At 38.4% G+C, this 10,358-nt stretch overlaps 1 pseudogene; it reads left to right on the forward strand.

The window, feature by feature from the left end:
- The first annotated feature begins 258 nt into the window (after nucleotides 1-258).
- On the forward strand, nucleotides 259-326 carry LOC138845101 (U6 spliceosomal RNA; annotated as a pseudogene).
- Nucleotides 327-10,358: the final 10,032 nt, after the last annotated feature.

The raw sequence follows: 10,358 nt of genomic DNA on the forward strand, positions 1-10,358 counted from the left end.
ATGGGATGTGGGTGTGTGGTGGTGATAGCAAGCCCTCATAGATAAAAAAAAAAGACAAAGTTATTTCTATGCCAAGGAAATTACTCTGTAGTCTTTCTCTTATAAACTACGTATTGCTGAACCTAGATAATTTTTCCTTTATTTAACAATGACATGAAAATGTCAGTTGAGTTGGCTTTCCTGAAGACCTTGTTTCTTGAATATTAGTGGCTAGCTGAGATAAATTCTTTTCATCTCTTTCTCGCTTCGGCAGCACATGTGCTCGCTTTGGCAGCACATATACTAAAATTGGAACGATACAGAGAAGATTAGCATGCCCCTGCGCAGTAAGGTTTCTTTACCTCCCTGTAGACTCTGCTCTCCAGAGGTGAACAGGGTCCTCTAAACCCACTTGCTGCACACACAAACACCTGAGTGTTGTATTCTCCCACAGGTGTTGGAGACTGATATGGTGCTCTGATTTATATTTACATAATGGCTAGTGACATCGGGCATATTCACATGTTTTGACCATTTACATTTCTTCTGAGAAATGTCTATTCAGATGTTTCTTCACTGTATTTTTTGGAGTTTTTCCAATTCATGTAAATGTTCTGGAAATCTGTAAACATTCAGAGTTTTAATTTTTCCTGCCATCTGTTCATTGTATCTACACTCTGATGTTTACTTTGTTGTGAAGAAGTATCTTAGTTGGATATACTCAAATGTCTCTGTTTTTATTTTTGTGACTATTGCTATTGGAATCTTACCCAAAAGCTATTGTGTGTTGACAATATTTAGAGTTCCCCTATGTTTACTTGGGTTTGGGTCTTATGATTACATTTTAATTCACTATGAGTTCACTTTCACATAGTGTAAGAGATGTTGGAGTCTCTTTTCAGGCTTCTACATATGGATAATCAAGTTCCTCTGCACCACTTGTGAAAGAGATTCTTCTTTCTCCAGTTCATTTTAGTTCCTTTGTTAAATATGAGTTGCTGGTAGAAATTTGGGTTTATTTCTATGCTACCAAGTCTTTTCCATTGAACTATGTGTCTGTTATTATATCAGTGCTAACACTTCTTCTTTTTTTTTTTTTGCAGTTTATTTATTTGAAAGGCAGAGTTACAGAGAGGTAGAGGCAGAGAGAGAGAGAGGTCTTCCATCCACTGGTTTACTCCCCAAATGGCCACAATGGCCGGAGCTCTGTTGATCTGAATCCAAGTGTCAGGAGCTTCTTCCAGGTCTCTATGCAGGTGCAGGGGCCCAAAGACTTTGGCCATTTTCTACTTTTTTCTCAGGCTATACCAGAGAGGGGTATAAGAAGTGGAGCAGCTGGGAAACATACTGGCACCCATATGAGATGCCGGCACTGCAGACAGTGACTTTACCTGCTTTGTCATAGTGCTGACCCCTGTAATATGTCTTAAAATATGGTGTGATGTCTCCAGCTTTTTTTTGCTTTATAATATTGCTTTAGATGTTAAGCATCTCTCATGTTTCTATGTGAATTTTAGTATCATTTTTTCTAGCTCTGAGAACATCGTTGGTATGTTGATTGGATTGCATTGAATTTGCAAATTGCTTTTGGTAGTATGGATATTTTGGTATTATTCTTCCCATTCACAAACATAAGTTTTCTGTGAGACTGTCAAAAAGCCTTGACAAAAATTGGACTTTATTACACAAAAATTCATCACTTTTTGGGATCATTTAAATCCATAATTTTGCACTAATATTTGATAAATCATTAAAGACTTTGAGCATTTTAGTAGGAGAAATTAAAATATTTATCAATTTATTCAAATATTGTTTAGATGTGATATTCAAATATTGTTTAGAGCCATTGTCTGTATTCCCTCTAAATTAGGATCTTTCTGCTTTTTGCCTGTTAAACTTGTCCCTTGACTCAACAACCCTTTTTAATGTAATGTAAACTGAAAATGTCATTTCATAAGCTAAAAAAAATGACAAAGAAGGAAAAAGAAGGGAGGGAGGTTGAGTATATAATTATGTTCTCCGAATTTTTTCTATAAAACATATTGAATCATTTAAAAGCTAATTAAAATTAAACTCAAAATTGGACCATTATGACCAATATTTAAAACAAGTGATTAAAAACTGTAGATGTCTTCAATTTTGATTATCATTCTTCTTTAGAATATCTGAAAGAAATCCGGTTTCTCACTTTAAAATATACCAGTGTGTTAGAATTCAGTATTAAATGACTTTGTTTAAAAGTGTTATTTAATCTATTGCTTTAAGTAGTAATACTATGGCCATTGTAAAACAAAATCCTTATCATTTTTCATAAAACAGAAAGGGCCTTTAAAACATCATCACTAAAAATATTAAGAGACCTAAAATATAACATTCTTAAAACCCAAGTGATACCATTCAAAATTTTCAAATATGCAGGGATAGTTCGTGTCAAGTAACTAAATAATTGTTAAGTGTATATATGGAATAGCTTCTATAAATTCTTTTGGCAAGGGCTGGCACTGTGCCATAGTGGGTGAGGCTGCCACCTGCAGTGCTGGTATTCCATAGGGGCATCAGTTCAAGACCTGGCTGCTCCACTTCCTATCCAGCTCTCTGCTATGGCCTGGGAAAGCATTATAAAATGGTCCAAGTCCTTGGGCCCCTGCACCTGTATAGGAGACCAGGAAGAGGCTCCTGGCTCCTGCCTTCCAGTCAGCACAGCTCCAGCCATGGAGGCCAACTGTGGAGTGAACCAGTGAATGGAAGACCACTCTCTCTGCCTGTCCTTCTCTCTCTGTGTAATTCTGACTTTCAAATAATATAAATAAATCTTCAAAAAATTCTTTTGGCAAATAGATGAAGCTACTTGTTATACATTTCAAATAAATAGCAAACATACTAGAAAAATATATTGAATAAAATTTAAGCAACTCATAGCTATACACAGAAATTTCTCACCATAACAACATAGCAACCACTAAATTTCCAAATTCAATTTTCCACAACTTAGAATCTTTAACTCCAGAAGGAGTACAAAATTGACAGAACAGTGGCCTATGTATCAGGATACCTAATGCTAATACAGAATTATCCCTGCCACAACTTACCTATGTGACCTTGAACAGTTCACTTAACTTCTCTGGGCTTGGCATTTAGCATCCTCATGTGATAAAGGAGGCTTGGATAAGATCAGTTGTACTCTATCTTGAGACTTCAATGATCTCTCAGTTTCCAAACAGGCACCTTAAGGGAAAGTAAACCTTTAGATCAAAGCTTACATTTTTAAATATAAATATATTTTAAACTGTTTCTACAACTAGTACAAAACAACACATTCAAATGTGTACCATGCCACTTTTCAATATTTGGGAATAATTAATGCATCATTTTAGAGCATTGTCTTGAGGCCAGTGCTGTGGTGTACCTAGTAAAGCCACTGCATGCAGTGGGGGCATCCCATATGGAGGCCGGTTCAAGTCCAGGCTGCTCCACTTTCCATTCAGCTGTCTGCTATAGCCTGGGAGAGCAGTAGGAAGTTGGCCCAAGTCCTTGGGCCCCTGAATCTGCATGGGAGACCCTGAAGAGGTCCTGGCTCCTGGTTTCAGATTGGCATATCTCTGACCTTTTAGGCCATCTGGGGAGTGAACCAGCAGATGGAGGACCTCTCTCTCTCTCTCTCTTCCTCTTGTTCACTATCTGTGTAACTCTGACTTCCAAATAAATAAATAAATAAATCTTTTAAAAAATCAAAAGAATATTGTCTGGCACACAGTGAACCACTAAGTACAAGATATTATTAGTAATATTAGATGGAAATGTTGAAATAAACTAGGCAATAAGCCTTAAGATGCAAATTAATACCAAGAAATATAATCTCAAATTTCTGTGTTCAACAAGGTAGTCTCTTTTCACTACTAACTTTATACTAAATAAGATATTTTGATATTTTGTTAAGAGTAAATTTATCGGGGGCCAGCGCCGTGGCTCACTTGGTTAATTCTCCACCTGTGGTGCTGGTATCCCTTATGGGCAAAGTGTTCTAGTCCTGGTTGCTCCTCTTTCAGTCCAGCTTTCTGCTATGGCCCAGGAAGGCAGTGGAGGATGGCCCAAGTGCTTGGGCCCTGCACCCGGATGGGAGACCAGGAGAAAGCACCTGACTCCTGGCTTTGGATGGGCACAGCTCCAACTGTGGCAGCCATTTGGGGACTGAACCAATGGAAGGAAGACCTTTCTGATTTCTCACTGTCTATAACTCTACCTGTCAAATAAAAAAATTATTAGTTTTTCATAAAAACTGCAGTATTGAAAAAGTTCTAAAATCCCTCTAATTCTAAATGTCTGTGACTGCTAACTCATTAGCACATATTGCATTCTTTACATCTGGGTAATCATGACAATTCACTTTTAAATGATTAACAGATCTGCTGTTATATATAAATACATGCTTTTCCGAAAATCATACAATAAGCAGGCTACATACTGTACTTCAAGTAAAACTGCCATATCCAGTCCTACAATTGTAAATAAGACAGTTTCAATTGTTCAGCATTATCAATTATAAATTACAATCGTGTAGCAATACTCATAAGAATTTAGGGGGCCGATGCTGTGGAGTAGCAAGTAGAGCTGTGGCTTGCAGTGCTGACATTCCAATTGGGTGCCAGTTCAAGTCCTGGCTACTCAAATTACTATCCATCTTTTTAGGCAAGTAAGACTTACTATCCAGCAGTAGAGGATGGCCCAGGCCCTTGGGCTCCTGCACCTGCATAGGAGACCCAAAAGAAGCTGCTGGCTCCTGGCTTTGTATTGGCAGAGCTCCAGCCATTGTGGCCAAATGGGGAGTGAACCAGTGGTTGGAAGACTGCTCTCCCTCTCTCTCTCTCCTTCTCTGTGTAACTCTGACTTTCAAGTAAAATAAATGAATCTTTTTTTAAAAAGGATGAAATAAAAAGGAAGATGAAGATTACAAAATTGTTTAACTTTTAATAAATATAAATTTCCAAAGTACAGCTTTTGGATTACAGTGGCTTCCCCTCCCCCAAAACATCCCTCCCACCCATAATCCTCCTATTTTCTGCTTCCTCTCCCATCCCAGAAGATTACAAAATTGTATGAAGGACATTTGTACAGTAAACAAATATACTGATTTCAAATGCAATATTTGAATACTTGAAGCAGGAACGCTAAGTACTTCTTTGCCAAAATAACATGTTTTGTCCAGTGTAAAACCCATTTGCCATCCCAATACACAAAGGGATTTGGGGCAAGAAGGAAAAAAGAAGTCCACACATGCAGAAATTTTAAGCAAAACAAAATAGAGAATGTATTTAGTTTCATGAAAATCACACAAGAATTAATAGTATTCCACCCATTTCCAACAAATATTTTTAAGTTTAATGAATGAATAAATTTTCAGTTACATAGCAGAAAACTTCTACCCTCTCCCTTAAAACTGAAAAAGAAACTTTTTAAAAGTAAAAACTGATGAAAGAATTCTGCAATACATGTTAATGTTAAGTAGCCCAGCAGAGTTTATTTAGAAATACAAACACACACACAGAAAATAAATACATTAAAATCTTACTGAATAGTCCAGTAATAGTTCAGGATCCAATATGTGTGCAAAAGATTCTGGATTTCCCAGTCACTTTGTATAGGAAATGATGTGCTTTGCTATGTAGCATGTACCTTTAGATTCCTGAACACCTCCACTTTGCTTCTTACCCTGAGTCCCAGCAAATACAGGAACACAGCTGTTGAGTCATTCATTTTCTGGATTTGGGAATATCAAAGAATTAATGAGTATAGAAAGTTGTACAGCAAAGACCAAGAATATCCAAGGGAGTTCAGGAAAATCAATTGAACAAGTCAAAATACTATGAATGTATACTGAATGCTCTGTTTTTAATATGTCTTACTTACCTAAAAAGACATGAGGGCTATTGCTCTCTCTCTTAATACAACTAAGGAGAAGATATCACCAATGCTCAAGAAAAATGAATACACAGCAGAGCTAATACAAAATCCCAAAATTCCAAAATAGAAAAACTGGATATGCACTCCTTACACACACCCTGAAGTGGCAATGAAGTAGAACAAATCTAAAATTAGAAAAAATTCGTTTTTTAAAGATTTATTTATTTATTTTAAAGTCAGAGTTGTACAGAGAGAGGCAGAGAAGAGAGAGGGGTCTTCCATCCACTGGTTCTCTCCCCAGTTGGCTGCAATGGCCAGAGTTGTGCCAATCCAAAGCCAGGAGCAAGGAGCTTCTTCCAGGTCTCCCACATGGGTGCAGGGGCCCAGGACTTGGGCCATCTTCTACTGCTTTCCCAGGCTTTAGCAGAGATCTGGATCCATATGAGCTGCCAGCACTGCAAGTGGTGGCTCTACCCACTATGCCACACCACTGGCCCTGAAAATTCTTGTCAAATTAAGAACATTTAACCTTTGTTTTAGAGTGCATTATTAAAATATCTAAACTGGGGGAATACATAATTTCTTTCTTTAGAAATCAGAAGAGAAAAAGAACACTTCAAGCCTACTGTGACACCACACAGAAGGAATGGAGAATCATGACCTCAATTAGCCTAGGGACAGAATAAAAGGGAGGGAAATAGGAACAACAGAATTAAGATGAATAAGCTTTGACAGCTGAGGGAATCTGAATGTAAAGAAAAGGCATGCAGTTAACTGAAACAATAGAGATAAGTCTGAGAGGAAAAAACATTGTTAAGTCATATTAATGGGGCCAGAGCTGTGACTTAGTAAAGTAAAAAAAAAAATCTCAAATTTGTTTTTAAATTATATAATTAAAAAAGATTAAAAAAAGATGTTCAATCTTAAGTCTCTACAGCATAAGATATACATCAATTTTCCCAGGTTCTATTTGCATTTATTAACAAAGTTTCATGGGTATAATCACTAAAGTGGCTCCAATAAGTCTTTTTATAAAAATTATTTTTTATTTTGACAGGCAGAGTGGACAGTGAGAGAGACAGAGAGAAAGGTCTTCCTTTTTCTGTTGGTTTACCCCCTAGTGACCGCTGCCGCCAGTGTGCTGCGGCTGGCACACTGGGCTGATCCAAAGCCAGGAGCCAAGTGCTTCCTCCTGGTCTCCCATGCAGGAACGGGGCCCAAGCACTTTGGCCATCCTCCATTGCACTCCTGGGCCATAGCAGAGAGCTGGACTGGAAGAGGAGCAACTGGGACAGAATATGGCTCTCCCAGCAGGACTAGAACTTGGTGTGCCTGCACCGCAGGTGGAGGATTAGCTTATTGAGCCATGGTGCCTGCCTCCAATAAGTCTTAACCTGGGATGCAACTAAATTTAACAAGGATACTCAATAGGAATTTTAGAAGAATTCCAAAATATGTATCAGAATAAAAATACTTTACTTGGTACATCTCATTTTAACTATACTATTGTCTAAATTTCCAAATGTCAGATGTACTAAAAAAATCCCCAAAGCAGCAGAGTTGGTCCGACATGATGAGGAATAAAATAAAGAAAATGAGAATTCGCAGATCCCAGATTAAAATAACCAAGAAGGCCCAATAACAGAAAACTCAATGTCTTCATACACTAACATTTATTACCTCAGATTTATTTAACAAAAAGGTGATTATTCCAGCTACATCCCATTAGGTAGCCCAATTTTACCTGCTAAATCCATTTAAAAAAAGCACCTCATGATATATTACTAAAATCATATTGCTATATGCCATCCACCATGTCCACTGTACCTTATGCCTAATGTTAACAGATCTGATGAAAATCAGTAGATAAATGATTTTTTTTTTGACAGGCAGAGGGGACAGTGAGAGAGAGACAGAGAGAAAGGTCTTCCTTTGCCGTTGGTTCACCCTCCAATGGCCGCCGTGGCCGGCGCGCTGCGCTGATCCGATGGCAGGAGCCAGGAGCCAGGTGCTTTTTCCTGGTCTCCCAGGGGTGCAGGGCCCAAGCACCTGGGCCATCCTCCACTGCACTCCCTGGCCACAGCAGAGGGCTGGCCTGGAAGAGGGGCAACCGGGACAGAATCCGGCGCCCCGACCGGGACTAGAACCCGGTGTGCCGGCGCCGCTAGGCGGAGGATTAGCCTAGTGAGCCACGGTGCCGGCCACTAAATGATGTGTTTTAACCAAGTGTGGGAAATGTCTTTTGTTCAACGTTTTTCCAAAAACCCCTCAGTCTCAGTTTGCCTTCACATTGAAAAGACACTTCTGAGGTTTACTAATCAGTCCAGCTTCTTCGGGCCTCCCTCCAATGAAAGGGGCTAAAATCCATCAAAATAAACTCTAGGCACTGTCCTTGTGCTCCCCGTGACTTTTTCACTCTAGGGGCTCACAAACCTTCTAAATTCTTTAGATCACCTGTGATGTCCGTTAGTTCTCAAAGACTATGATGCAAGTAATTTCCCCTCTTGGAACCTTGTTATTAACTGTGCTGTATGAGAAATGAAGTCTCCTACACACCTTGTGCTTACGATTCTCCAAACCATGTTGCCTGCTAGGACTTTGGCCATGAATATAGGACAGCAATACCTGAACATGATTACTGAGATCTCCTTAATAAAGGATAGACTGGGGCCAGCACTGTGGTGCAGTGGTGTAATCCTTTACCTGCAGTGCTGGCACCCCATATGAGCACCAGTTCTAGTCCCCATTTCTCCTTTTCCCATCCAGCTCTCTGCAATAGCCTGGGAAAGCAGTAGAAGCTGTTCCAAGTGCTTTGGTCCCTGCCAAAATGTGGGAGACCTGGAAGCTCCTAGCTCAGATTGGCCCAGCTGCAGACATTGCAGTCATTAGGGGAGTAAATGAGCATATGGAAGACCTTTCTCTCTGTCTCTTCCTCTCACTCTCTGTAAGTACACCTGTCAAATACGTAAATAAATTCTATATATATATATTTACATTTATTTATATATATTTATGTATATAAATATATTCATATATAAAATATATTATGCTTTATCATATAATATATTATATAATATATAATAATTATAAACAGATAATATTATATAATTTACTATAACTATTATATATATTATATATATATATATTATTGAGATGACTTCTATAGCCAGAGTGTGGCCAGGTTGAAGCCAGGAGCTCCTCCTCCAATGTGTGTGGCAGCAACCCAGGCACTTGGACCATCTTTCACTGCTTTTTCAATCCATTGGTATGGAGCTGGATCAGAAATAATTATATATTTATATATGAATAAATTCATATATAATATTTATATATAATTATATATTATATATTTATGATAATTATATGTAATTCCATATTATGTATAGAAATATATAATATATATTATAATATATAAATATATATATGATGGATCAAAATGCGGCATTCTCCATTTGGCAGAAGAGACAGGCTCCAATATCTACTGTCTATGTCAGTATGTCAGTATAATGCAGGAGGTAACCCCTCTACCAAATAAGAAAAGCTATTTCAGTTCAGCTGGACATAATTCTGCTGACTGTTGACCTTATTACTGTTAGTCTGGATGCTTTCATTGGTTGCAATCCAGAGACCCAATTTTCCCATAGATATAAACATCAGCAAACATGAAAATTTGGTAAGAAAAGCTTAAACTGAGAGTTATGATTAATAACTATTTTAACAAAATTTCTCAGAACCCATCTAATCCAAACCTTGGACAATTGGGAGCTGTTGTACTTAGCCCACCCATAATCAAAATGGATTCTAAATCCTTCAACTGCAAGGAGAGTATCATAGACATTAATCTCCAAACGGATCCAGTTCCCTGCTAATGTGTCTGGAAAAGCAGCACAGGGTGACTCAAATATTGGGGCTCCTGCACACTTGTGAGAGACCTGAAAGAAGCCCCCGGCTCCTGGTATCAGTCTGTCCTAGCCACACTCATTGCAGCCATTTGAGGAGTGAACAAACCAGGAGGAAGATCCATCTCTCCCACTCTCTCTTTCTAGTGCTGCCTTTCAAATTCATAAAAGGATCTTTAAGAAAATAGATCACTTCAATAAATTTGCCATTGCTCAGTCATGATGACTTTTACTACCTTAAGTTCTTTTTCAAAAGATTTATTTATTGGAAAGCCAGAAAGAGGAGCTGGTGGTTGTGGTGCAGTGGACAAAGTTGCTATCTGTTACATTGCCATCCTGTATGTGCACCAGTTCAAGTACCAGCTATTCCATTTCTGATCCAGCTCCTTACCAATGGACTGAAAAAGCAGGGAAAGTTGGCCCAAGTGCTGGGATGCTGCCACGCACATCAGAGGAAAAGCTCCTGGCTTCAACCTGGCCACACTCTGGCTATTAAAGTCATCTCAAAAATGAATTAGGTGGTGGAAGATTTCTGTCTCTCCCTCTCTCTGTAACTCTTTCAAATAAGTAATTAAATATTTT

This window comes from Oryctolagus cuniculus, chromosome 13, assembly GCF_964237555.1.
Source record: "Oryctolagus cuniculus chromosome 13, mOryCun1.1, whole genome shotgun sequence".
Lineage (NCBI taxonomy): Eukaryota > Metazoa > Chordata > Mammalia > Lagomorpha > Leporidae > Oryctolagus > Oryctolagus cuniculus.